Raw genomic sequence first — 27,199 nt, 5'->3', positions numbered from 1 at the left:
GATGTCTGTGTGTGTGAAAGGGAGACGAGGAGAGAGAAAGAGAGAGAGAGAGAGAGAGAGACAGAGAGAGAGAGAGAGAGAGAGAGAGACAGAGAGACAGAGCGACAGAGAGAGAGACAGAGACAGAAAGACAGAGAGACAGAGAGTGCTTAAGGGACCAAAAAAGTCATTTATTCTAATTCCTTCAGTTTTTCAAAGGAGGAACCTGAAGCCCACAGTACATGAATGACTTATGTAAAGGCATCCACAGTTGGGATTGGAATCCAGATACTCTTACTCCAAATCTAGCATTCTCACCATGATATCACATGCTGGAGGTTAGGGGTAGAAGGACCAGAGTCATTCCCAGGAGCTCAGGTCACTATTGTCCAGCATCTTTTCCACCACCTCCCAAAAGCAAAGAATGACCACTGGTCAAGATTCCTAGAGCTTGGAAGACCCTTGACCTTGAACACTAGCTATTTCAGGGTCAGAATATTGTTGGGAAATGATGAGGCACTGAGATCCCTGAAAAGAGAGAAAACCCATGTTGTCTAACCTGAGCTTTGGAAATGGAATGCTTTTTGGAGCAATATCTCCATCTGCTGATTATTTCTGAGTACTGCAGAGTTCACTTCAAGTGTCCCCCAAAACTTCATTTGCTGGGGATGGCAGGGAAGGAGGAAAATGACACCCAGAGAAGAGAAGCAACTGGACCAAGATCACACAACACCAGTAGTAACTGTCCTTTGTATATCACTCAAGGCCATCTCCAGCTGTCCTGATTCATATCTGGTCACTGGACCCAGTGGTTCTGGAGAAGAAAGTGAGGCTGGGGACTTAGCACAGTGCCCCCCCCACTCAAATCTAACTCACATGTCATGGAATCATCTCCCTGATGTTATGGTCTTCTTCAAGAATGAAGGTCAGGGCCAACTAGGTGGTGCAGTGGAATACAGCACCAACCCTGGCGTCAGGAGGGCCTGAATTCAAATGTGACTTGGGCAAGTCACATTAAACCCATTGCCTTGTAAAAAACAATGAAGGACAAATATCATCACTTAAAGGATGATGTACAGGGCTGGTGGTACAAATATTATCTCTGTTTTTATAAATGGATGAACTGAGTCTCAGAGCGGAAATGGCTTGTCTAGGATCATGTACCTAGCCCAAGTTTCTGGATTTCATTGTTTTGGTGCATTACATTGGGGCACCTGAGTCAGAAGAGTTCACCCTCCAATAGACAACTTTCTGGTGATGAGTTCTCTGACAACAAATGTGACAGAGCCATTGTTTCAAGTATTTACAGACCTTTGGACCTTGCCAGAGTTTACCTTCTGCAGCTGCAGTCTTCGGCATTTCCAGGATCACCTTGATGTCTTAGGGGACACTTAAAGGTTGCCACTGGAATTGAAGGAGCATTGTTGGCTGGAAAAATATTGTGGGCAGAAATGCCTTGATTCATATCTAATATTATGTTTAAAAACTGCATATAAAAAGATCACAAGAACTCCGAATGGAAAACACATTGGACAAGGCCAGACAGAAGAATGAGTAGAAGGGAGACAAGAATGATCTGTTTGGGAGAAAGAAACACCAAGCAATATCCTATATAGGCAAGAATGCCAACATCACCCACAAAAGGAGCAATAGGAAAGCTGGAGTGAGTCCCAGAGAGCTTTGTGGCTGACCAAGTGACCTCTAGTGTGGAGTAACACATAGAGAGCAGTATGGCATAATGGCTAGAACACTGAACTCAGAACCAAGAAGACCTGGGTTTGAACATTATCTTAAGACACATATCAGGGGCGGCTAGGTGGAGTAGTGGATAAAGCACCGGCCTTGGGGTCAGGAGGACCTGGGTTCAAATCCAGTCTCAGACACTTAATAATTACCTAGCTGTGTGGCCTTGGGCAAGCCATTTAACCCCATTTGCCTTGCAAAAAAAAAAAAAAGACACATATCATATCAGTTGATACATATTTGTCTGAATCTAGTCTCAGGTAGGGGCCATCTCTTTCCTCTTTTTGTATCCTCCAGCACTTAACACATAGTAGGGATTTAATAAATATTGATTGATCAATTGATTGATTGATTGGGGCAAAATTGTGGGCAAATTTCTGCTTCAGCTCTCCAAACCTCAGTCTCTTCATCTGTAAAATGGGAATGATGTTTTCACAGGATTATCGTGTGAGATAATGTCTATAAAGTATTTTGCAAACTGTGTAATGGAAGTCATCTATCAGTCAGGTTGTTGCTTGATAGACAGCCCAGATCCAAGACTGCTGAAGATGACCAAGCACAGGTCCCAGGGCTCCCAAAGAAGTCACCGTAGTCCAGTAAAAAGCACATGTGACCTGGAATCAGAATCCTACTTCTAACTATCCCACCAAGAAATCATGGATGAGTCACTGAATATCTCTGAGCCTCAGTTTATTTATCCATAAAATGGAGTAGTAACAATGGTCCCCACCTCACAGGAAGCATTATGAAAAATCAAACTGAGATGATGAATGCAAAGTGCTTTGGAAATGTTAACATGCAACAGAAATATCAGCAACAATTATTTTGTTTGTTTGTTTGTTTTTTAGGTTTTGGCAAGGCAAACGGGGTTAAGTGGCTTGCCCAAAGCCACACAGCTAGGGAATTATGAAGTGTCTGAGGCCGGATTTGAACTCAGGTCCTCCTGACTCCAGGGCCAGTGCTCCATGTGCCACCTAGCCGCCCCTAGAAACAATTATTCAAACAGGTTTGAGCTACTTGTCTCAAGAGCTGTTTTAAGCACCTCTTTGGGCTCAGATTCTATCTCAGATTTTTGCTATTCATTTTAGCCTCAGTTTCTTCATCTGTAAAATGAGTAGATTAGAATATTTTAGGGTCTCTTCCTAGGATCTAATCCTAATAAATCTCTCAACTTCTCTGTCCCTCAATTCCTTCTTCTTTAAAAATCAGGGGGTGAAAACTAAATGATGCTTGAGGTCCCTTCAAGCTGTAGATATGTGATTCTAGATTGCTATTCTACACTAAGGGGATGTTTGATGGTGTAATAGATAAGAATGTCAGGATAGAATTTGGAGTCAGGAAAACCTGGGTTCAAATCCTGCTTCAGATACTTATAGATTATGTAGCTCTGGAAAAGTCACTCGACCTCTCTCAGACTCAGCTTCCTCATCTGTAAAATGGGAAGGAGAATACTAATAACTTGAGGACCAGATGAGATAAAATCTGTGAAGAACCTTAAAAAGTTCAAGTGTAGCCTAATTGCTTCCTGGCCAGGCCTGTTTCTCTCCAGTTCAATTTTTTCCCCTCGCCTTTACCTCTCCTCTTCTCTAGGTCAATGTCAGAATAGGGGGGAGATGAAGAATTGGAATGTTTGTATGGATGAGTTAGAGGATTGGAGGTGTGGGGACGAGAGACGGGAAATTCCTTTCATGATTTTTCATGAATTTTCATGATTCAGTGACATAACAAATCAACACAATGTAGGAAGTTTTCCTGCATGACTTCTCCAGCTGTCTGGGTGCATACCCCTTCTATGCTGTCAAAATCATATAACCTAGGGAGTAGCTAGATATATCACCTAGGGCCAATGGATAAAGTGAAGGGAATAGACTGTCCCTGGAGGGGGACCTGCATTCAAATGCAAGCACAGACAATTACTAGCTATGTGACTCTGGACAAGTAATTTAACCCCAATTGCCTCAAAAAAATCATGTACCCTAGAACTGGCCAGCACCCTAAGTGACCACCCAGCCTAGCCCCCTGCCTTTAGGCAACTAAATAACCATTATAATTATTTTTGAAGATGAGGCAAGTAAATCCCGAAAGGGTAACAATTTAAAGATGTCATATAATTCAATAACTGATCTGGAGTGAGAACTAGAATCCCAGAATCTCTGAACTATGAAGGACCCCTGCAAGCCCTCTGGTGATGGACAAAAGCTCCCTCTATGATATTCAGTCTCTGGTTAAATACCTTCAATGGGGGTGGCTAGGTGGAACAGTGGATAGAGCACCGGCCCTAGAGTCAGGAGGATCCAAGTCAAATACAGTCTCAGACACTTAATAATGACCCAGCTGTGTGGCCTTGGGCAAGTCATTTAACCCCATTGCCTTGCAAAAACCAAAAATTAAAAAAAATTAAAGTTAAATACCTTCAATGGTTGCGGGGGGGGGGGGGGAGTTGGGGGACTGCAGAGAAGGAATTTACTACTCATAGAAGCAATATTCCACTTTATGATGATACTCCTTGTTAGGAAATTTTCCTTTTCATTGAGGTTTATATCCCCATTCATTGCTTTTAATTCTGTCCTAAAGCCAGGAAGAATCAATCCAATGCCTCTTCCACATAACAGATCTTTAAATGCTCAAACATAGCTCTCTTGTCACCATTGCATTTTTTCTCCTCCAGGTTAAAAGTTCCAATTCTTTCATTTAATCCTTATGTGGCATGATCTCTAATACCCTCCCCATTTTAGTCATCAGATTGTTTCAGATTGGAATGTACTCAGATTAGCCAATGTCCTTCCTAAAATATGGTGCTTCCTCCAAAAAGGAAGTTGTCTCACCAGGGCAAAGTACCTTGGACAGAGTACAGAGGCTATCTGGTGCTGGAGATGCAATCTCTCTTAATACAAGCTGATATCTCCTTAGCTTTGGGGGCCCAAATGTTATCATTTTTGTTGTTTAATCATTTTGAAGTAAGGTTTGATTCTTCATGACCTTTCTTTGGGGTCATGATCCTGGAGTGACTGTCACTTCCTTTTCTAACTCATTTTACAGATAAGAAGCTCAGTGTCTGAAGCCAAAATTGAACTCAGACCTTCCTGATTCCAGACCCAGAACTGTAATATCTAATTGTCCCTATATAAAGGGATATATATATATATATATATGCATGTATATTTACATATATGTGTGTATAGGGGCATATACACACATATACACAAATATTTAGATATTTACATATACATATATATACATGCATACATATATATATATATATATAACAAATGGAAAGCCCCCTAAACTCCCTAAATCTTTCTCACATGAACTATCTGGCTTTCCCTATCCCTGACTATCCTATCTTACCTTGCATTTGTTGCATAATTAACCCAATTACAGGACTTTACATTTGCCGCAGGGTTCTTGACTCCTAGGAGGAAGTTCCTTCCAACTAGAGTCAACACTCAAGGCCTCTGTATAGCACTCCCCTACTCCCCAATATTTTGAGACAAGTCAGGTTTCAATTCTCTCACTTGAAGTGAGAAAAATATTTCTTGAGTTTCTCTTAGGTTTGAAGTCTCACCCTAGATTCTCTTGCCTGCCAATGATTAAGACATAATTCCTGTCCTTGGTAACCCCCCCCCAAAAAAAGCAAATACAATCACTTAGTCACAAAAGTATATATTTCTGGTATATCTGTAATGCTTAAAGGCCTTATTGCATTAAGTAGAGTTTTATTAGTTCTTGGAACCATTGTTTTCCCTCGGGAAATACATTTTCCATTTTACAGTCAAAGTCAAGAGTTAAAACAGACTCCATATACAGAAAGTCATTTCCCCCACACAGTCTCAGGAAACAATTCTATTCCATCAAGTCAAATTCACCTCTGTGGACCATGGATACTATTGGTAACATCACATTATTCTGGGTCATAGAGACCTTTCAAATGCTGGCTAGGGTTCAAATTTTGTTGAAATGAATGCTGAAAACTGAAATGAATATCAAATTCTGTTTTTCTTCACTTTTTTCTCTGGGAATTCCACCAAGGCACAGGCAATATGGAAAGGATTTTTGGAAAGGATTTTGGAAAGGATTAGTATCCATCTTCATTCTGGTACCCAAGACCAAGTAGAGGCCCTAGGACTGGGATCCCTAGCTGGTCTGATGTAAATGTTTTACATGATGACCAGTAAGACCAGGAAAGAAATCACAGAATCATAGAATGAAAAGTTTAGAGTCTGGAATTGCCACCCCCAGTACCCCATCCCCAACAGCCAGGGTCTTTGTTTCTTCTTCCTCTTCCCTTTTTCTTAGTTTCTCTCAATTACTTGAGGTTTTCATTGGAAAGTAGATGATAATTTCAGTGGAATTTGGGAAAGGGGAATTCTTTTCCAGGTTAGGGTTGAGCTAGATAACCTTGAAGGTCCTTTTCCAGATTTAAGTTTCACTGATTTCCCCTGTCACTTCTACACACTCATAAACCACCCACGCTTTATATGTTCCCTTTTTAAAAACTGAATCAAAGATCCATCATTTATACTAAGGACTATGGAACTAAGAATGACTTAAAATCTTACCCTTCCCAGATACCTGTCCTTTTGCCCACTTTCAAGAGAAATACACAGACATCTCAGGTATTCTGATACCTCTGGACCTATTCTCAGAGCCAGGTTTTTAAATACATAACATAAAGTAAAGGATTACAAAGAAAAACAATTATATTGAAATAGAATTGCAAAAAACACTTTTCTTTTTAAAAGAAAATTCATAGATTCCATTTTGTGACCTCTTGATAGACTGGATAGAGAGATTGACCTTGGACCCAAACCTTGATTCAATTCCTCCCCCAACATATACTAGCTGTGTGACCCTGGATAAATCACTTAACCATTCCATTCCCCAAGACTGGTTACAGAGAGTTGCAGACTGAGAACAACAATGCATGAATGGACCCACAGGAAAAGCAATAAATCCAAGACTTTTAAAATAAAGGAGTAGTTTTCTGATGGTGAGAGATCAAACTTCCATCAGAGCTGAATGGGGGGAGGGAAGGGAGAGATTATTCCTGAGCCCATATACAGCCAATTATTTCTTCCTTCTAAGACAGTAGCCAAATTCAGGAGAAAGGAAGAAAAGCAGTCATTCCTCAACAAATCCCCCCCACCCCAAGAATGACCCTCAGGTACCGAATTTTAACTTAGAGCCTCCAAACATTTAAGTTGACAGAGAAGAATCAATCAGTGATTCTATGACTTTGGGGGCTGACTTCAATTGAACAGATTTCAATATAAATAGTATTGTGCTGAAGAAAGAATCGCAAGGCCTAGGTTTTAATAAATTCAGATCAACTGGGATTTGGGCAATTCATTTCTCTCCTCTGGCCTCAGTTTTTCTTCTGAACAATGACACCATAGGTCTAAATAGTCTCTAAAAGCACTTTACACTCTAAATGCTCTCATCTGAACCCTGGCTATTTCCAACTTCTATAGAAGGTGTTTCTTGATTCTTTATCACCCACCCAATAGCACCCTCCACTCAATATTTTGCATCTATATCGGATTCACTTTTCTCCCTTGAATAGAAAGATCCTTGAAGACAGAAACTGTTTCATTTTTGTCTTGGTAATCCCAGAATCTAAAGGGAGTATGACAAGAATCCCCCAGGTCTTGCCTCCCCTTCCCCTACATGCCAAATATGTGACTCTTGGCATGTAACTGAATGTCTCAGTCCTCTGGACAACTCTCTAAGACTAAAAGGAAAACATTTAAATACAAAAAACCAAAAGGTATATGAAGGGGACACAACAGAGTCTGCATTGGTAGGAGTTTAACCACCTAATATCTCCCTCAACCAGGCAAATCACTGACTTGATCCCATCCCTATCTCCAGGGCCTGTGTCAGGTCTTGTAAAGGTAGGGACTTAATAGTTTTTTTAAATAAATAAATCAAAAAATAATATTCGGTCTCTTAGGTTCAGGTTTGAGAGGCAGGTAAGGTTCTGTAGGTAGGTATGGGAAAAAAAAGATGTGAGACAATGAGGTAACCATACCTGCCCCATCCACAATGGCACTAGGACCAGGAGCTTTCCTCAGAATGGGGACAATAGAGTTTGGGGAGGCTAGATACTGAAGATATCGGGATTGACAAGCACAGGTCAGAGTCCAGAGTCCAAATTATGAAAGATAAATAAGGTTCAGGGACTAAAGGGTATCTAGGGGGGAAGGGGAGGAGAAAGGGAGGGACCCAGAGACTAAGGGAAAAAAAAGAAATTTGAGGTCAGAAGACTTAAATTCAAATCCAAGCTCTGAAACTACCTCTGTGACCATGGACAAGTCCCTTGATATGTTTCTCCATGTCTCAGTTTCTTCTTTTGTTGAGCACTCTCAGCATGGGTGACCTTCCTGATCTCCATTTGCCTCATTTTTGTGGACAATGAGTCATCCAGTTGACCCTGACATCTTTCCTCCTCCCTAAGCTTTATCTGTCACCCTTTGTGTGAGAAGAACCCTTGATTCCAAGCCAAACTCCTCACCTGTGCCTTGGATCCCCTGTGTGGAATGTCCTCTGACCTTACCCCTACCTCCTCCAGCTCCACTTAGTCTTCAGGGTTTAATTCCAAGCCCTCCCTCCAGTAGGTCTCCCCTGACCACCTCCAACCCACAGTATTTCGTTCTCATTCTTGGTTCCTCTACCAATTCCCAAGGATTTATCTTTTCATTGGTTAGCCTCGTCTCAAGCAGAGGGATGATGATAATTTGTCAAAAAAACCTCTAGAGAGGTGATTCCTGTTCAGGACAAGTTAATGTCCAAATCCATAAGATCATAGACTTTGGAGATCATCTAGTCCACCCCTCTCACTTTACAGAAGGGGAAACTGAGGTCCAGAGAAGTTTAAAATGATTTGCCCAAAGTCACACAAGGAACTCCATTCCAGCTCTAAGATCCTGTTTGACCAAGGAGACCACTCTGAAGCCCACATCTTCTTCATCTTTGAATTGCCCATTCCAGGAGCCAAGACATAGTAGAGGTTTAATTTTTTGTTGTTGCATAAAATCTGTTTTCCATCCTTATCTAGTACAGAGAAAATGAATCCTAATTCTAGAGACCAGGGATCTGGGTGCAAATCCTGTCTCTCTCTAACTATGGGCAAGTCACTCAACATCCTTATGCCTCAATTTTATCATCTGCAAAATGGGGGGTAGAGGTTGGACTATGTCACTTGTGATACCCTTTCCAGGTCTAGATCTATGGTCTCTCATAAATTCCAGGTTTTCTGGCAAACCAAACTACTCACCTTTCCCCCAAAAATAGCAAGCCCTGCATTTTGGGGTCATTGAGCCTTGGCCACTTCTATTCTTCTCAGTCTAGAACATCCCTTAGTGAAACCATTTGAGCCCCTTCAAAGATCCCTCTTTGTTTTGCTTTCCTTTAGTACCTCCCCACCTCCAACCCAAAGGGTTCTCTCCATCCCCTCAACTCCTCTCCAGCTAGAAGGTTGGCTCCATGAGGGCAGGAGAATTTCTGTTCTTTAATTGGCTTTGACCTCTACCTCTTGCCCACATTTGATCACTTTCCACATCTCATCTTGATAATCTCTCTTCCACATATCCCCAGATGACCATGAAAACTCTCATGCCTTGTCCTTTCCTAACCAGACAGGATCCAGGGACTCCACTGGTCCTTGATTTGGCCACCAGAGAGGACAAGGGACTCATGACCTACCCTTTAACCAAGGATCAAAGATCTTACACACACACATGCAAATATACATACATACATACACACACACACACACACACACACACACAGAAAATAATCTACTCAACATTAGGATAAGACTTGAGGTAAAGTGTACTTGGCTGAAGGTACCTCAGCCCTTTGGATTCGGCCTGACCCTCAAAGGATTCCCTTGACCACCTTCTTTCACCTCTTAAACCAATATGACCTCAGCTCCTATGAAACCTTGACAATTGTCCTTAAATCTACTCAAGGGCATCCTGTGCTTCTAAGATGTAGGCTGCCCAATTCAAAGTTTCCCCACCCTGGCCACCACTCCCAGGTCTCATGTCCTCATACATCCCAATCTTCCCTGCTTGTCCTAGGAACCCTCTGAAATGTCTATCATTAATACACCAACTTTCCTTTTCCTCTGAGACTCCTTTGTACATCATTGTCATTTACTTATCTGTGCTGTTTCCCCATTTGAATGTAAGCTCCTTGAGGGCAGGATTCTTTCTTTTTTGCCTTAGCATCCCCAGCACCTGACACAGGCAGCATTTTAATGTTTCTTGGATTGAATTGAATTCTCTCTCCTTCTACTTCAATCTCACTTCCCACCACCCAGCTCAGGCCCCATCACTTCTCATTCAGATTATTAATTTTTCTCCATATTTGTTCTCCCTGCCTCTGATGGGATTCAATTCAATTCAATTCAATTCTACAAACCATTAGTAAGCACATGCCATGGACATGCTTCTCCAATCCACCTCTCCAATCTACTCAGTCACCAAAGTGAGCTGATGATTCCTCTAGTCACAGACCTTGGCTCAGCTGCTCCTGAATCAAATAGAATTAAATAGAATGTTTCTTTCATTATTTCTGTCTCTATATTCCTGAACCTTAGCCCAGTGGATGGTACACAGCAGGTGCTTAATAAATGTTTGTTGATTGATTAATCCAACTGGTTGATCATGGGCATCAAGACCCTTCACAATCTGCCTCCAACTTACCTTTCCACTGCCATCTCACCTTTCTCCCCATCACACACACACACACACACACACACACACACACACACACACATACACACACACACACCATCAGTACATTCCAGCCAGATTGAACTGCATGCTATTCCCTGATAACACATCTATGCTTCTCACCTCCATGCACTTTGCATATGGCACTCCCCATACCTGCATGCCTGAAATGAACTCCCCAAGCTTCAGCTCCACCTGCTGAAAAGACTCAACTCAGGGGCCATACTTTATTTAAGTCCCTTTGGATCCCCTCAGCTAGAAATGACCCTTCCTTCCTTGAAACACTGGGGGGAGTATACTCTCCCTTATTCTTCAGGTATTCTAACTTTTCTTACAGTTATAGATATAGGCTTCATGTCCCATTTCCATATGAAATTGTAATTTCATTGAGGGCAAGGACTATGATGCCTCATCTTTGACTGTAAAAAGTAACAGATTTGGAGCCAGAGAACCTGAGTTTGAATCTTTGCTCTGCTACTTACTGTCAATTTGACCTTAGATAAGTCATCTAACCTCATTGGTTAATAGGATCGTGGATTGAGAGTTGGGAAGGATTGTAGAGGCCATCAAGTCCAGCCACATGCCCAAATTTACAAAAGAGGAAACTGAGGTGAAATGACTTCATGTCACACAACTAGCAAGTTTCTGAGGGGAGATTTGAACTCAGGTCCTCCTGATTGATGGTAAATCAGGTGCCCTAACCATTTTTCCATGCTGTCTCTCAATTTGTGGGAATTTGTACTTCCCCGTAGAATGGGAAGCATTTTTAGTCATTTAATCCGCCATTTTTGCATGATGCACAAGAAGCATGGATATTCTTAATATAATACCTGTGTACTGAGAATCTCTATTGGTTCTTGAACAAAAGAGTATAGATGACCCCAGGGTCAGCTGCAAAATCTGACATCACTTTGCTTCTCCCTCCCTTTCTATGCTCTCCTGGCTATATCTTACAAGTCCAAATATTCAGTTCCTAAATCCTAACCACCTCTAAGTGCTCAGGAACTATCAGCCAAACCTTACTTCTCATTGGTGTATGGATGGGGATGGAGGGGAGTATTTCAACAGGTGCCTTGAACTCTCAAAAAAAAATGTTCTAACAGTGAAATTTCAGGCATGGAGATTTGAGGTGAGAATTTCAAAAAATAGAATCATAGAGCTCAGAGGTCATCATCCAATACCTCCCTGAGGCAGGAATCCTTTTACAATGCCCCCTTCCCAAACAATGATCATGTAGACTTTGCTTGAAAACCTTCATTGGCAGGTTTTACTCTGCCCATTACATTACTGTATATCTCTAATTACTAAGAAACTCTGTTATATACAGCCAGAATTTGCCTACTTGTATCTTCCATCCACTGATCCTAGTCCCCCACCCTGACCCCGGACCAAGAGAATGGATTAGGTTCTCCTTCCACATATCAGTTCTTCATCTGTTTGAAGATAGGAATCTCATCTCTCTGAGTCTTCTCTCAGAGAGGGGATTCTTGGTCAGGTATAAATTGGACAAAATGACCTCTTGCGTCTCTTTGAGTTCCAACATTCTGTAATTCTGTGATTCCTCTCCAATCTAGACATCCCCAGCTCCTTTGATTGTCCCTCCTTTGACATGATTTAGTTTCCTTTCTTTGTCTCATTGGCAACACCCTTACCAGAATGATCTTCCCAGAAGTAAGCTTAAGAACAAGGCAAAGGAAAATATGGCCAACAAAATAACACCAGTGCCCTGATCCACCCAGGAGAAAAGGAGGCCAGAGGGGAATCCTGGTGAATGGAATCACAGAATGTCCACGACAGGTGGGACCTTATAGACCATTTGGTTCCACCTAGAACTGAACAGGAATTCCACAACATAGCCAATAAGTGGTCACCTGCCTCTGCTTGGAGACTTCCAGTGCTAGGAAACTCACTGCTTCCCAAAGTAGTATATCATACTATCAGAATAACTATGCCCAGAAAAATTCTGAAAATAAGATCTCTAAATAGCAATGTTTCCCCCATATACAGGGATACCTACCTGTTTCCAAGAGACCATATGACATCTGCCTGTTTGTCATATGATGAAATCATAAACAAATTAAAACAGCATTCCCAATCACCCTAACAGCTAGGGCCCTCTTAACCTACCTACCTTGTATGCAATGATTTAATATTTATTCCCTATATCGTACATGTTGTTTCCCCAAAAAGAATGTAAGCCCCTTGAGGACAGGGACTGTTTTACTTGTTTGGGTTTTTTGGTTTTCCTAGCACCTAGGACAGTACCTTCACTTAAGCAGGTACCTATTAACTAACTGCCTGTGGACTGACTGGTTGATAAAATGGACTTCATTTTTAAATGCCGTATCAACATCAGGTATGTGATTTTCAGAGCTACATTCCTTAGTGAAACAAAATGTCAAACATTTTTGTTGCATTCACACAAGCCACATGTGAAATATTGACTTTCCATGTCATTTGACAATCACATGGAAATTGCCTTCTCCAGTCTTCCATCCCTCAGAGCTGGGCCTAAGGCTTTCTGCAGACCTGGATTCCTCATTTCCTCTCCCCAAAATATACACTTACATTCCCCATTCACCACAACCCCAACTTGTTGGTATGTATACCCTCAATCCCTAAATCCCTGAGGAGAAACCAGGCTGGAGTTGAGTCCATATTGGCCACATCTCTTGAGTGTTCAAGGTCATACTTGCCTGGAATGTCTTCCCTCTTCCTCTTCTCCTGCTGCTTTTTAAACCATACTTTAAAACCCAACCCAAAACCACTTCCTATTCCCAGTAGGAAGCCTTCCCTGATTCTCATCGTCATAAGATAAATAGGATTCAAAGGACCCTATAGTTATAGAAATCCATTCACTCCCAAGAAATCTGATCATTCAATTGGATTGCTGAGGAAAAGATGAAGGAGAGAGAATGAAGGCATTTGAGTAACTTCTGGGCAGTTAGAGTACAAAATCATGCACATACCTTGATTCTTCTCCCCATCCTGGACTCCTCCTGATTGTTCTCTAAAATGACCCCTAGATGGAAAGGTGTTTGGGGCAGAGTATTTTCATGGGGTGGTACAAAAGCCTTGACCTTAATAGATTGCTAGAGTGTTTCAGCTATGCACATAGAATATCAAAGTTGGTGATGAGGGGGAGTATTAGGGGAGCAAGGGGAAGGGAATCCTTAGAACAGGGAATATAACAAAACAACTAGAAGGGACTTACAACAGGGATTTTCAGAGCTGAGAATGAATTTAGAATAGAGAATGTTAGCGCTGGGAGGTACCTTAGAGCCAGGAATGCCAGACTAGAAGGGAATATCAGAGTGGGAAGGACCTTAGAATAGGTAAAGTTGAGAGGGACCTTAGAACAAAGAATGACAGATATGGGAAGAATCTTGGAAGAGTCAATGTCAGAGCTGGGAGGGGTTTCAAAGTCTCTCCAGAGTTCATTAAGAATAGAGGCAGCTGGGGCAGCTAGGTGGCATAGTGGATAAAGCACCAGCCTTGGAGTCAGGAGTACCTGGGTTCAAATCCAGTCTCAGACACTTAATAATTACCTAGCTGTGTGGCCTTGGGCAAGCCACTTAACCCTATTTGCCTTGCAAAAATCTAAAGAACAAAAACAAAAACAAAAAAAAAATAGAGGCAGCTTCTCTTAGAATCAGGAAAACTGAAACAAAACAAGCAGGTTATTAACCCTAAGCTGTGTGCACCTCTCTGGACTTCAGTTTCCTAATTTATAAACTGAGAGGTTAGACTACATAAGCTCTAAGGTCCCTTCCAGCTACAGTAGACTATAGATCTGGTTAATATACATATTATTCATTGAGCAGACTATCTAAAATGTCAGGCACCTTATACTTACATCACTCCTTACAACATTCTCTAAAAATTGGCAAAACAGGTCCATTAGAAGTCATTTTTAAGACAGCTAGGCTTTGAGGATGTTGCTTAAAAATTTTGAAAGTATCCCATTTGAGGGGGCAGCTAGGTGGCACAGTGGATAGAGCACCAGCTCTGGAGTCAGGAGGACCTGAGTTCAAATTCAGCCTCAGACATTTAATAATTCCCTAGCTGTGTGGCCTTGGACAAGCCACTTAACCCCATTGCCTTGCAAAAACCTAAAAAAGAAAAGAAGGAAGGAAGGAAGGAAGGAAGGAAGGAAGGAAGGAAGGAAGGAAGGAAGGAAGGAAGGAAGGAAGGAAGCATCCCATTTGGGCTGGGTTTTGTTTGGTTGGAAAAAGTTTCTTAATTGTCCTGCATGGTCAAGAAAAATACAGTATAAGCTCATCTAATTCATTACAGGACTCCAAAGATGTAACTTGAGTTAGGGGACCCATATTTGAATCCTCAATTCTGCCACTTCTCTTAGTGTGCAGATAGGCCAACCACTTGGAGTCTCTGGCTTCATTTGTCTTGTTTTGTAAAATAAAGATCTCTGACTAGGGCCTTGAGATCACAGGAATTCAAATGAGAAAAGACCTCAAAGACCAATCAGTCCAATACATTGTGCATAGATGCGAACCAGTTCCACCACTCTCAACTAGATGAGTCTATCCTCCATCAGACTGGGAACTCCTAAGGAACAGGGACTCTCTTTTCCCTTTCTTTATATCTCCAGCCCTTACGGCCTGTGATGAATCTTCTGGCCAACTTCTCTAGACAAAGTCTATATTCTCTTCTACATTTAAACTCTGGAAACTGGGCTGCAGGTAGAGACATGGGTCCTAGTCCCAGCCCTGCCACGTACAGGGAGACCATGGGCAAATAATTTAATATTTCTGAGCAAGAGAATATGAGCTCTTGTTAGATTTTTAAGCCCCTTCAGAGCAGAGCATGTTTCATTTTATCTTGGCATCATCAGTACATGTGATATTTAATCATTTTTTTGTTTGATTAGGTCTCAGAATCCTAATATTTAAGACCAGTTAGTCCAACGCTAGTATTCTTATACATAAGGAAATTTCAGCCCAACTAATTTCAATGGTTTAAAAGCAAAGCGCCCCTTAACTTTCTCTCGGTCTCAATGTCCCTATCTGCAAAAGATTAATCCCAGCACTGCCTCAGTCATAGAACTGTTGTGAAAATAGACTGAGACAGTCTCTATGAGGTATCCTTTATGAACTGTAACACATTACAACGCCGGTGACATATGACCAGCGCAGATGCTTTGCCTGCTATGACCCAGGAAATGAGGATTCACGAAAAGAATGAACTGCCTCAGGATGCTCTACCTTGGGTGAAATTTGACACATGTCCCACTAGAGGGAGCAAGTCTCTTTCACTACTGGACACAGCCACCAAGATCCCATTCTCAGCCCAGGAGACCACTGGAAGGCAACAGCAGATGGCCATTCTAGAATTCCCATGGGGTCCGGGATGGTAAAAACTCAACCAGAACAATCTTAGGAAAGACAGTGTCTTCTCCCCTACTTACATTATTTCAGGACTGCTGCATATATACACACTATATGTTATATTAAGTTTATTTTGATATTTATATCACATTTATGTGTTATATATAATATTTTAAGAAAGATACTGATAATAGTTAATAGCTAACTTAATAGATGTGTGACTCCAAGCAAGTCATTTTATCTGTCTACATCAGTTTCCTTATCTGTACATTTTTTTTTAAAAAACCTCCAATCCAACCCTCCTTCCCAAGATTATTGTGGAGGTCAAATGAGATAATATTTGTACATGTTCAAATCGATTAATAGATTCTAGGTTGCTATTATATTATGTTCTAAACTTCACAAAACACTTTACAAATATCTCATTTGATCCTCACCGGTACTATTATTATCTTCATTTTGAAGATGAGGGAACTAAAACTGAGAGGGGTTAATGACTTGCCCAGGTTCACACAATTAGTGTCTGTGGGAGGATTTGAATTCAGGTCTTCCTGATCCCAGATCTAGTACTCTATCTACTACAACATCTAGATGCTTTTTAAAAAAAATTTTTTGATTTTTTTTTTGAAAGGAGGCTGCAAGGCAATGAGGTTGTGACTTGCCCAAGATCACACACAGCTAAGTAAGTATTTAGTAGCTAAGGTTGGATTTGGACTCAGGTCCTCCTGATTCCAGGGTCAGTACTCTAACCACTGAACTACCTAGCTTCCCTTGAAATGCTTTATTAATAAGCTGACCAGAGATGGCAACCAAACTAGGAGAGGACTTTAAGTCCATTTCCTTTGAGAATCAGTTAAAGGAACTAGTCACTTTTAACCTGAAGACTAGACTCAGGGGACTATGATGCTCTCTGCTTCTGCATGTTATAAGGAAGAAAATTGATGTTTTTCCTACTAGAATCAGAAATAAAATCAGGAATTTGGAAATTTGGATTTGATATAGTCAGAATCTTCTGGCAACTCAAACCATCCCAGAGAGGAGTAGAGCTGCCTCCAGAGAGTGATGGTTGGTTATGCAATAAAAGGAATGGACTAGACTAGATGGTCATGGAAGGAGATCCTTCCTGCTCTGAGCTTCAAAGATTCTATAATGGAGGAGGTCTGGTTGCCCAGGATCCTTCCCAAGCCTTCCTAATGCCTCACTTCTCACTTAGTCCATCCACAGCTCAGTCAAGCAGAATCTGGCTCATTCCCAGGAAATCTTAGAGCTAGGTGGCTCTTCTCATCCATCAACCCCTTGTTACCAGATCTGCTCAATTAGCCCTGAGCTAATTGACATTTAAGAACACCTGGCTGGAAGCCAGATTTCAGTGGATGGGACTGTGCTGTTTCCAAAAAAAAATATGTATTCGAATCTCAGAGGGATTGATCCCCAGGTCTCCTGAGAACCCTGGAAGCCAAGATATCGGCTGGGCTCCCCTCAGCTGGTTCACCCAGAGTCCTTCTCCTTGCCTTAACATGCAGGATAAGCTTAGGGCCATTGCTATGAATTCTGGGAATGTTGGGAATCTAAACGTTGCCTTCTATATGCTGCACCATTAATCATGGGAACTAACGTCTCTTCTTACCTGCTGGTCACCAAGTCAGCTGTAGGCCAGGAAGACCCAAGGACAGCATCAAAATCAAGTTCTACCTTTGAGTCCCTTCCAGCTCTCTTTCCATTCACATTGTTTTGTCTATGTGACATACTCTCAAACCTCTTAAGGAGCTCTCAGACTTCATAGGATCGTGGCTATGATCATAGGTCATAGGACATGGATCATAGATTTAGGGCTGGCTCCATTTTAGGGATGAGGAAACTAAGGTCTATCAGAGGGAAGCAGCTTCCCCAGGTCTCCCAGGGTAGGAAAGGCAGGATTTAAAGTCAAATCCCCTGATTCCAAATCCACCTCTCCTCCCATGGTACCACATGCTTCTCTCTGACTCAACAAAACCAGCTCCACCCTTATCTGTCTTATTCTGCAAGCCCCCACATTCCAAAAAACCCCTCTACTCCCACCAAAACTCCAATTACCTCTATACAACTCCTTCTCTGATTATTTAAATCAAAGAAATCTAGTCGGTTTCCTCATCTGTAAAATGGGAACAATCACCTATTTTACAAAGTTGTGAGACTCCAATGATTTAATAAGATACAAATAATTTTATAACCTTTAAAACATTACATAAATTTTAGGTTGTCATCCCCACTATGTCTTACTAAAATATGAATGACCTCGAACTGCCTACATTCCCCAAGAATATTTCTATTTTAAAGCATATGAAAATGGCAAGATGAGATAAAGGATTGAGAGCCAACCTTGGAGTCAGGAAGGGTTCAGGGTCCACATCTGCCACAACCTGGCTGTATGACCCTGGGTAAGTCACTTAACCTCTCAAAGTTCCAGGAAACTCTATAATCTCCAATGGTGGATGCCATTGAATCAATGGAGAGTTTTCTCCTCTGGAAGTCCCATAAATGGATGAAACCAAAAGTCTCATCAAGAAAAAAAAGAAAATTTAAATTTCACAAGAGATAGTGGAATTTCTGTCCAGGTGAGTCATTTGGAGAAGGAGAGACCCCATGAATCACATCAAAGGCCACTAAATGATTCTCCAAATATTGTCTCCATGGGTCAAGGAGCCAGGTCCCTTGAGCAAGAACTAGGCAGAGGAGAGGGTAAGGAGACCCTCAAGGACACGAACAGCCACCAAGTCATACCTCCACCCCCACCCCCACCCTCAGAGACAAACATACCTGATTAGACACACTTTGAACCAAAGGTTCCAGGACCCTCACCAGCCATGCAGATACCCAAGCTGTTAACCACAGAGAGCTGAACCTGCTTGTTAGTGGAAAGGAGTCAGCAAGCCATTAGTTTCTGCTGAAAGGAACTGAGGAGGGCTGGGGTTAGTAGCGGTCACGCAGAAGAGGTTAATAGGAGAGCTGTGACAGGCGGGCCAGTGGTCTGACCACTCAGGGGCTAAGCAGAGGCAGTGCCTATTAGTGGTTAGAGAGCAGGGCCAGCCAGGGAGAGGCAGGTTGAGCAGAGAAGCAGCTAGGGTTAGTGACTGGGAGCCAAAATAGTGCAGGAAGGAGAGGTGCCCACCAGCTGGGCCAGGTTCACAAAAAATAGCTCAAGACCTAATCCTCACTGCCCTTTACGCATATCACCCAGGTCCCTGATGCTCTCCCAACATCCCAACCTTTAGGGATAAGGCATAATATAGGCAAGAAAGACTTGGGGAATATAAAGACTGAAACCCCAAGGTTAGTTTGGAAGCAATGTGCCATTTCTGCCTTTCGTTGTAAACCTAACCCTCAATATATCATATGTTGTCTTCTCGACTTTGAACTCTATGGAGTTTTAAAGGTCTGGATTTCTCAGGTGAAGAGAAGAGGAACAAAAGGAAGAAAAGAGGAACAAAAGGAAGGAAAAGACAGGAGAAAGAAGAGAGAAAGGGGGAGAGGAGGGAGGAAAAAGAGAAGGGGAGAAGTGAGGAGAAGGAAAAGAAAGAATGAGAAATAAAGAGAAAAGAAGGAGGACAAAATGGGAGAATGAAGGAGAAAGGAAAGTGAAGAGTGGAGAAGAAAGAGCCAGAAGGGGGAGATAAGAAGTGATGAAGGAGGTAGGGAAACAGAGTGAACCAGTCCCTCAACTGCTGCCAGGTCTTTTCCTGTGGTTAGATCTCCACCTGTATAGTCTTTACTGGCCAGTACACCTGGGCAGAACACTGAACCTACCCAATCTTTTTCCATCTCTCCTTGCATAAATTACATAAATTTTAGCTTGTCATCCCCACTATTTCTTACTAAAATATGAATGACCTCTAACTGTCTACACATTCCCGAGGAATATTTGTATTTATCTCCAGTTCTAATCCAGCTCCATTTCCTCCCTTTCTTCTCCTCATCCCATAGCTTCTCTTCTCTTAAACATTTTTTGGATGAGATACCTTATTCAATGTGCCTCAGTTTCTCCATCTGTAAAATGGGGATACGTATCCTATCAAAAGCCTTCCCCATACATGGATATTAGGAATATAGATAAAAGCACAAGAGAAAAGGTATCGTGTTTCTGACATAGACTAGGAAAGGATATCCTTCCAAATTGTTTTCTTCCCAAGAGTTCTTGGGGTGATGAGTAGGAGTGGAAGTATCTCTATCATACAGATGGGAATCCTGAGGGTCAGTAAAGTGAAAGGACTTGTCCGAGGCAAGAGCAAGGATGCAAGCCAAAGTTCTCTGACTCTAAATCCCAAACCATAGTTTCTAAGTTCCTTCCTCTTCATAGGACACTGCCTTCTCTTTAAAAAACATCTCAGATCCTTCCTCTGAATACTCTTGAGCCACTTACAGAAGAGTAAACGTAGGGAGGAAACAGGTTGGAGCCATTAGTGTTTCCCCAGCCTTGGCAATAGGTTCTGAGTCAGATTGTAGATGGACACAAGGGGAAGAAAGAGAGGAAGGTAAAGTTGGTATCTTCCTAGGGATGGATTCCAGTGATGGGTTTGGTGCTAGATAACCCCGAGACATACCAGATTCCTTACCCCAGGGAACCCTGGGGAGCCAAATGGCAAGGATGCCGGAAATTCTCACTTTTCTAATAAGTGGGGGAACTGAAATTGGGATCTCCCTTCCCCAGTACAGCCATCTTTCCTATGAACCGAGCTGTCAGCTGGCTCTCAAAGGCAGTTTGAAGTGAGCATCTCTCCACCTCCAGGGAGTGTCTGTTAGTGATAAAGCGACTCAGTTAGATTTTGCTGCAAAGGAGAAAAGAATAACAATCTACAACCAGAACAGTAAGCAGAGACTTAATAATCCTGGGAGAAGGGAAAGACTAAGGCCTTGGGAAAGGGGAAGGAGGGGGTCTCAAAACCTCTGCTTTCTTGAGGCATGAGGGCAGTCATTAACATGAAAGGAGAGCTTTGTCTTCCTTCCACCACCCCTTCTAAGCCAATTCATTAAGACAGCTCTCATTTGGTGGGTACTTCCAACCCAATGTTCTCATATCAGGTCACTCTGGGTGGGGAAGTTCTCCACAGACATATTAGTTTTGTGAAAATCTCCCCATAATGCATTAATAATGATAATAATAATAATAACAATGATGATCATAATGCCCACCCTCCCTCTCAGCTCCACAGAGAGCTACCCAACATGACATCTTCGATCCAGTTCTGATGAAACCAGGATCTATGAAACTCATAGTCATCATGACTAAGATCATAGAATCAAAAGATGGGACATATCTAAGCTAACCTCCTCCCATTATAAGGGATGAAATGGAGACCAGACTCACCAAATTTCAGAGCTGGAAGAGACCTTAAAGATAATTGAGTCTCACTTTCTCATTATACAGAGAGAAACACGGGAGCCCAGAGAAGGAAATTGACTTTCCCAAGGGAGAAGACCCTGTGCCAATCAGCATGACCAACTTTTCCTACTCCAACTCCTCAGGTAAGGCCTCCTGGGAAGACCATAGCAAGAGTGTACAGTTCCCTAAACATCAATAAATCTGAGGAGAGTTCCCATTCCAAATTGACTGACTCTGGTCTGGCTCAATAGTGAATAAATTGACCACCAACAAGGATTTTCCAAATTCTTTCCTTGTGCCAGATGAATCTTGGACTTAGCATGATAATGACCTGGGTCCAAATCTCATCTTTTTGTCATCATGCTAGCTTTGGGACTCTGGGAAAGTTGTTTTAACTTCTTCAGGCTCCATTCCTCATCTGTAAAATGGAATGATTTTAGTACCTACCTCCCAGGATTGTTGTGAGAACCAAATGAGTTATTTGTAAAATGCCTTGCAAATCTTAAGGTGCCATATAAATGTTATTGCTAATAATTCTAAAGCACCATAAAAATTATAAGTTTTAGTTGTAGTAGTAGTAATAGAAGTGGTAGTAGTAGTAAGAGTAAGAGTAGTAGCAGCAGTAGTAGTAGTAGTAGTAGTAGTAGTAGTAGTGGTAGTGGTAGTGGTAGTAGTAGTAGTAGTAGTAGTAGTAGTAGTGGTGGTGGTAGTAGTAGTAGTAGTAGTAGTAGTAGTAGTAGTAGTAGTAGTAGTCATGGTAGGAGTGGTGGCACTAGCGATAGTAGTAGCAATAGCAGTAGTAGTAGTGGTAGTAATAGTAGTGGTAGTAGTATAAATGCAGAAGCAATTACTGGAAAACCTAGACTTCAGGGTTGGAAAACCCTGGGCATCTGCTCTCCCTGATAAGGTTGGCTAGCAGGTGCATTAAGACTGGTGTTAGTAAGACAGAAACAAGGACTAAAATCAGTGCATGGGTTAGTAAGGAACAACATATCACCACCAGCTGAGACATCTCTGCAAAGGAATAGGTCTGAGCCACTAGGAGAGAAATGGAGATAAGCAGGGAGCATTAGTTGGTTAGCAGCAATGTAGTTGAGGCATTGGCTCAGGTTAGAAATGGGTTAGTAATAGGAAGAAAAGAAAAAAGTAACCACTGACCGAACAGAAGACTAATAGCGATGGCCTCCATAGGGGGCCAGGGAGGGGGTTGCCAAACCCTGGTAAACCCCATCCAAGACTCAGGGTCTATGAGCAGAAAGTAGATATTAGGGGGTGAATGGGGCAGGGTGCTGGTGGCTGCTTTCTGGGCTTTGTGTGCCCGAATTCCGGTGCCCAAGGCCGAGCTAAGGGAGCCTGACAGGCAAGAGGCTAGCATGGTCTTGTCGATGGGGGAATCCCCAGTCCCAATTTTTGGGAGAAGCAGGTTTCCTATGAGTGAATGGGCTGTCAGTCTGCCCAGAGATCCTGAGACCACAACCCCAATTGGCCCAGGGTTTCCCATTTCCCTTCAAAGGTCATCATTGTTCTGTGAAATTAGGATAGGATAGCATGGGAGCCAAACAGAAAAACATCAGTTAGTAAAAAGCATGCTTCAGGTCCAGTTAGTTGGTTAGTCTGCCACCAAAAGACACACTGAACAGCCCATCCATCATCAGGCACATTTCCTTGGTACCAGTGGGGCCTCAAGACTCCCTGGGGTTAGTATGTTAATGGCACACATGCAGCATTAGTTCAAGGTTATTCCTTGGTAATTCCAAGAACCCTCCTACTTCATTGAGCCATTCTTGTACCATTCACCGCACAGATTCCCAAGACTCCAAAGCTTCCCTCCTAAAATGCCCTTCCTCCAAACTTCTGGCCCCATCTCCACCTCCAGGCAGAGCCAGAACTAGGGTGGGCAACCTGCAGTTTTGGCCCTGAGCAAGAAATGGCAAAGGTATTAACACCACTATCCCAGGGATGCATCCTCTCCAGTCCCATTGAAGGGAACAGTAGTAAAAGCCTTTTCCTGAGGGGGGGAAGGAATAACCTCTTCAACTTGGAGACCTCTTGATAAATCAGAACCTTCTCCTTCAAACAGAGCACAGTCCAAGAAAACCTCTCCTGTCCTCCCCACACTATTGCTGCTGATGCCACTTGGCTCAGGTAGAGAAACTTCCAGTTATGGCTCTGCCTTCATGGAACCTTCCTCTAATCCATGCTTTTACCCTACTCTTTACTGTCTGACTTGACTTTGAATCATGGGATCATATGTATAGGGCAAGAAGAAACCTCAACAGCCATGTAGCCAACCCTTCATAATACAGAAAAGAAAACAAAGGCCTAGGAAGTTGAAGAAATTTGCCCAAGGTCACATAGGTAGTAAAATGGGGGAGATGGGATTTGAACCCAGGCCTCGGACTCTGAATTCAAGGTTCTTTTCTCTGAACTATGCTGCCAAGCCCAGAGTTTTATTTCTGCTCCTGTTGTTCTCTGATTTACATGTCATCAGTTTAATTTCTCTCACTAGACTATAAGCTTCTTGAGGACAGGACTGGGATCTCCTCAGCCTATAAGTCTAAATTATATTTTTGATGAACTATTGGTGTCAATAACCCTCTGGGTTGAATTGGACTGGAATGAAGCAAAAGGCTGAGAAAACTTCCATACTAACATGAGAAATGTTTTTTGATACATATTCTCCCAAGTTGAATTTCTAACTTCTAATGTTCAAAAATATCGGTCAGTGGGGGTAATGGGGAATTGGGGGCAGGAAAAAACCTTGTAAAATTTCACATTCCAACCACTTTCCCCATCTAACTACTGGTCACTTGTTCTCTGAATGAGCAAAGCAAGATTTAGCCCAGGATCTGAATGGGAAAACCTGGAGGTCTCCAAGGCATGTTTTTCCGTAATATTGCCCCATCCACTCACATGGAGGAAAAAATGGTCTGTAGTCACTTCACCCACAAAACATGCTTTCTTCCCTTTCAACAGTCTGCACTGAGTTCTCCAAAAGGGACCACATCTAGGATTCAGGGAGCATAGAAACTTGGGGGGGGGGGATTTTTTTAAATGTTTGCAAAGAGTGCTCTAGAGAATTCATCCAAAAGTATTTTTCATTCTCCCAAGCCATCAGGCAAGGACTAAACTGTGAAGGGTGGACTTTCAGTGCTGGGATACTAAACACTGGACAGGAGCTAAGAACCAGGACTATGAGCACTCTTTCAGGCCTTCAAAAGAGTAGTTTTAGGTCCTTTAGAGATTAGAGGTCATCTTGCCCATTGCCCTAATTTTGCAGAAGAGAAAAATGAGGCTTAGAGAAGAGTCATGCCTTGCTCAAGTTCATGCAGATCATTTGCAGCCAAGCTGGAACTAGAACCCAGATCTCCTAAACAAGGGCTCTTTGCACTCTGGTCATAAACTCTAAGAGGTGGAATATGTCGAGCAGATAAATATTTTTAAAGAGGATTCGTTTGAAGTCCCAAAGGAGAGGCATCCTTAATGAGCTATTCCATCATCATAGATTTAGGGTTGGAAGAGTTTCAGAGGTCATTTGGTCCAATTTCCTCATTTTATAAATGAGGAAACTGAGGCTTGCCAAAGTTAAGTGACTCACCCAAGGTTATCCATAGAGGTGAGAAATGAAATCAGTTCCTCTAGCTTCACAGTCAGTGGGGTTTTTTTTTTCACTTCCTCCCAGTACCCTCTGGGAGATTATAAAAGATAAACAAACCCTCTTCAAAACTACTCCCTCCACAGTCCTGTCATGGTTAAGGGCTAAAGGGTCAATGGCATATATCCCAAGGAGGTCATTGCCAATGGCTTTGCAGCCTAATCTCCTATTTAGTGACAAGACTCTATAGACCTAGAGCGTGGCGATCCAATCTCTACTTGCCCTCTAGTGACAAGAATACTCATTGCTCTCAAGGCAGCTGCCATGTTTCTAAATTTGTGCTGGATCATCCCCCACCTCCAGAGGTTTTGGAACTATGGAGAAAGGAATCTCAAAAGGTCATCTAATTTAATCCCCTGAGGTGAGACCTCATTACCCCTATTTTGCAGATGAATCATTGGAGCCTAGAGGTCAAGCCCAATGAACCCTAGCTTTGCACTCACTTAGAGCTCTCTCCTGCTTGCTTTCTTTGTTAGTTTTGTTTTTGCAAGGCAATGAGGTCAAATGACTTGCCCAAACAGCTAAGTAATTATTAAGTGTCTGAGGTTGGATTTGAACTCAGGTCCTCCTGATTCCAGGGCCAGTGTTTTATCCACTGTACCACCTAGCCACCCCACTGCTTGCCTTCTTCCTACCAATAAGCAGAGCTTTGCATTGACAAAGCAACAACTGAGAGAGAGAGGAAAATTGGGGTACAAAGGGCTTAAAATGGGACCTGTCATCACCTCAGCTTTGGTTTGACAGATCAGAATCAAATTGGGCCCTAGGCACCCCCTCCCAATACTTATTCCACTGGGTGATACCCTTTATCAATGGTGGTATCAAGGGAATGGGAGGATGGCATCCTAGTTCAGGTGTCACATTTAATTCACTTTCTCTTTCTGTCTGCTAGGCACCTGTCCCCTGACTGAGCAGAACAGGGTCTTGGTCAAAGATCTGGACTAGAAAACCTGGGGGTCTCTGAAATTGTACTGTTCAGAATACTGCTCCACCCATTCACAGAAGGAAAAATTGGTCTGCATTCATTTCACCTGTAAAACATTCCTTCTTCCCCTCCACAAGTCCTACTCCAATGAGAGGGAACACGTTATCCCCTTATGCTTCTGGGGGAACCCACCAACACTCAAAAAAGGAGGAGCCTTGGAGGAATAATTGATCAGTTAAAGATGGGAAACAGAGAAGTTTCTAGCTAAGAATCCAGATTCGCTGCACTTGTCCCACCATTCACCTTGAGACTCCCCCTTCTAATTTTGTATCCCAAGGATGGACTTTCAGGTTCCTGAAGGAACCCTTCTAAGTGGATTTAGGAAAAGCATTTTTGAAAATTGGTTTTAACCCCAGACTGGGTACCCTAGTAGAAGGGGAGAAAGGGTAAGGTGAGGATTGGCAAAAGAGCATCAGGTGTAGAGTTAAAGACCTCTAGAGACCATCCAAGCCCAACCCGTTCCTTTTACAGGTGAGGAAACCAGGGTCAAAGAGTTGAAGGCATTCTCCCAAGGTTAGATAGCTCTTAATAGAACCTGGGCCCTTGATGTCAAATCCAATGGTCTTTGCTATATATCATGTTCTACCCTAGGCTGGAAAATCCTTAAGTTTGACCTTGATTTAGAAATAACTTGCATCCCTCTGCCCTTTAGGTAGAAGAGACCAAGATAAAAGGACAGGGAAAGTCTCTATATATCTTCCAAATAGGCAGCTGTGCCACAGTGGGAAGTCTCCCCAGAGTCCCATCCATGTGCCTTTACCTGGGGCTCGGCCTCTGTTGGCAGGATTATTCTGAATCTACTATTCAAATCAGAAGCTATCCTTCTCTATGAGACAGAAGCCAAGTCAGAAATTCACTAATAGGCCTCTGGGTCATAGATCTAGCATAGAAAGGATCTTCTGATGCAACCGCTCTCATTTTAAAAGGGAGGGGAAACCAGCCCAGAGAGGTGAAGTGACTTGTCAGAATTCACATGGGTAGAGTGGCAGGGCCAGTATTCAAACCCAAGCTGTCCAACTATAAACGAAGGGATCATCCCAGCATTTTCCGAGCTTTGGCACTCACTCTGCTGGGTGAGAAAGGAAAAGCATGGTGGAGAGGTCCCCAGAAGAGTCTGTCGGCCCAGGCTGAGTATCATCATTCTGGGACTTGAAGATGGAACTCTGGACGAGACTGCTCACTTCTCCAGGTAGAAGAATCAGGATGCAGCGGCACTTGGAGTCCGGAATGGGCAGGCGGCTGGGAGCAGAGCTGCTCTGTAAAAGGATAAGCACACCTGAGCTGAGGTCTAGGAGATCCTTCTAGTCTCCCTATCCTCCCTTCCTTATTTCCACCCCTCCCTCACTTCCAACCTCACCATATCAAAAGAGGAAGGTCTCTGTCCTTTTCTGC

General features: G+C 42.6%; 1 protein-coding gene across 1 annotated transcript in view; it reads right to left on the bottom strand.

The window, feature by feature from the left end:
• Positions 1 to 5,380: 5,380 nt before the first annotated feature.
• LOC141499596 (uncharacterized) overlaps positions 5,381 to 27,199 on the bottom strand; it is a 42,248-nt gene continuing 20,429 nt past the window's right edge. Inside the window, exon 6 of the mRNA XM_074202258.1 lies at positions 5,381 to 27,063. The gene's annotated coding sequence lies outside the window, so the exon portion shown is untranslated. The remainder of the gene's footprint in view (positions 27,064 to 27,199) is intronic.

The sequence above is a fragment of the Macrotis lagotis genome, chromosome X (genome assembly GCF_037893015.1).
Source record: "Macrotis lagotis isolate mMagLag1 chromosome X, bilby.v1.9.chrom.fasta, whole genome shotgun sequence".
NCBI classification, from domain to species: Eukaryota; Metazoa; Chordata; class Mammalia; order Peramelemorphia; family Peramelidae; genus Macrotis; species Macrotis lagotis.
The sequence above is the reverse complement of the archived record's forward strand: the minus strand, read 5'-3'. Positions and strand labels throughout refer to the sequence as shown.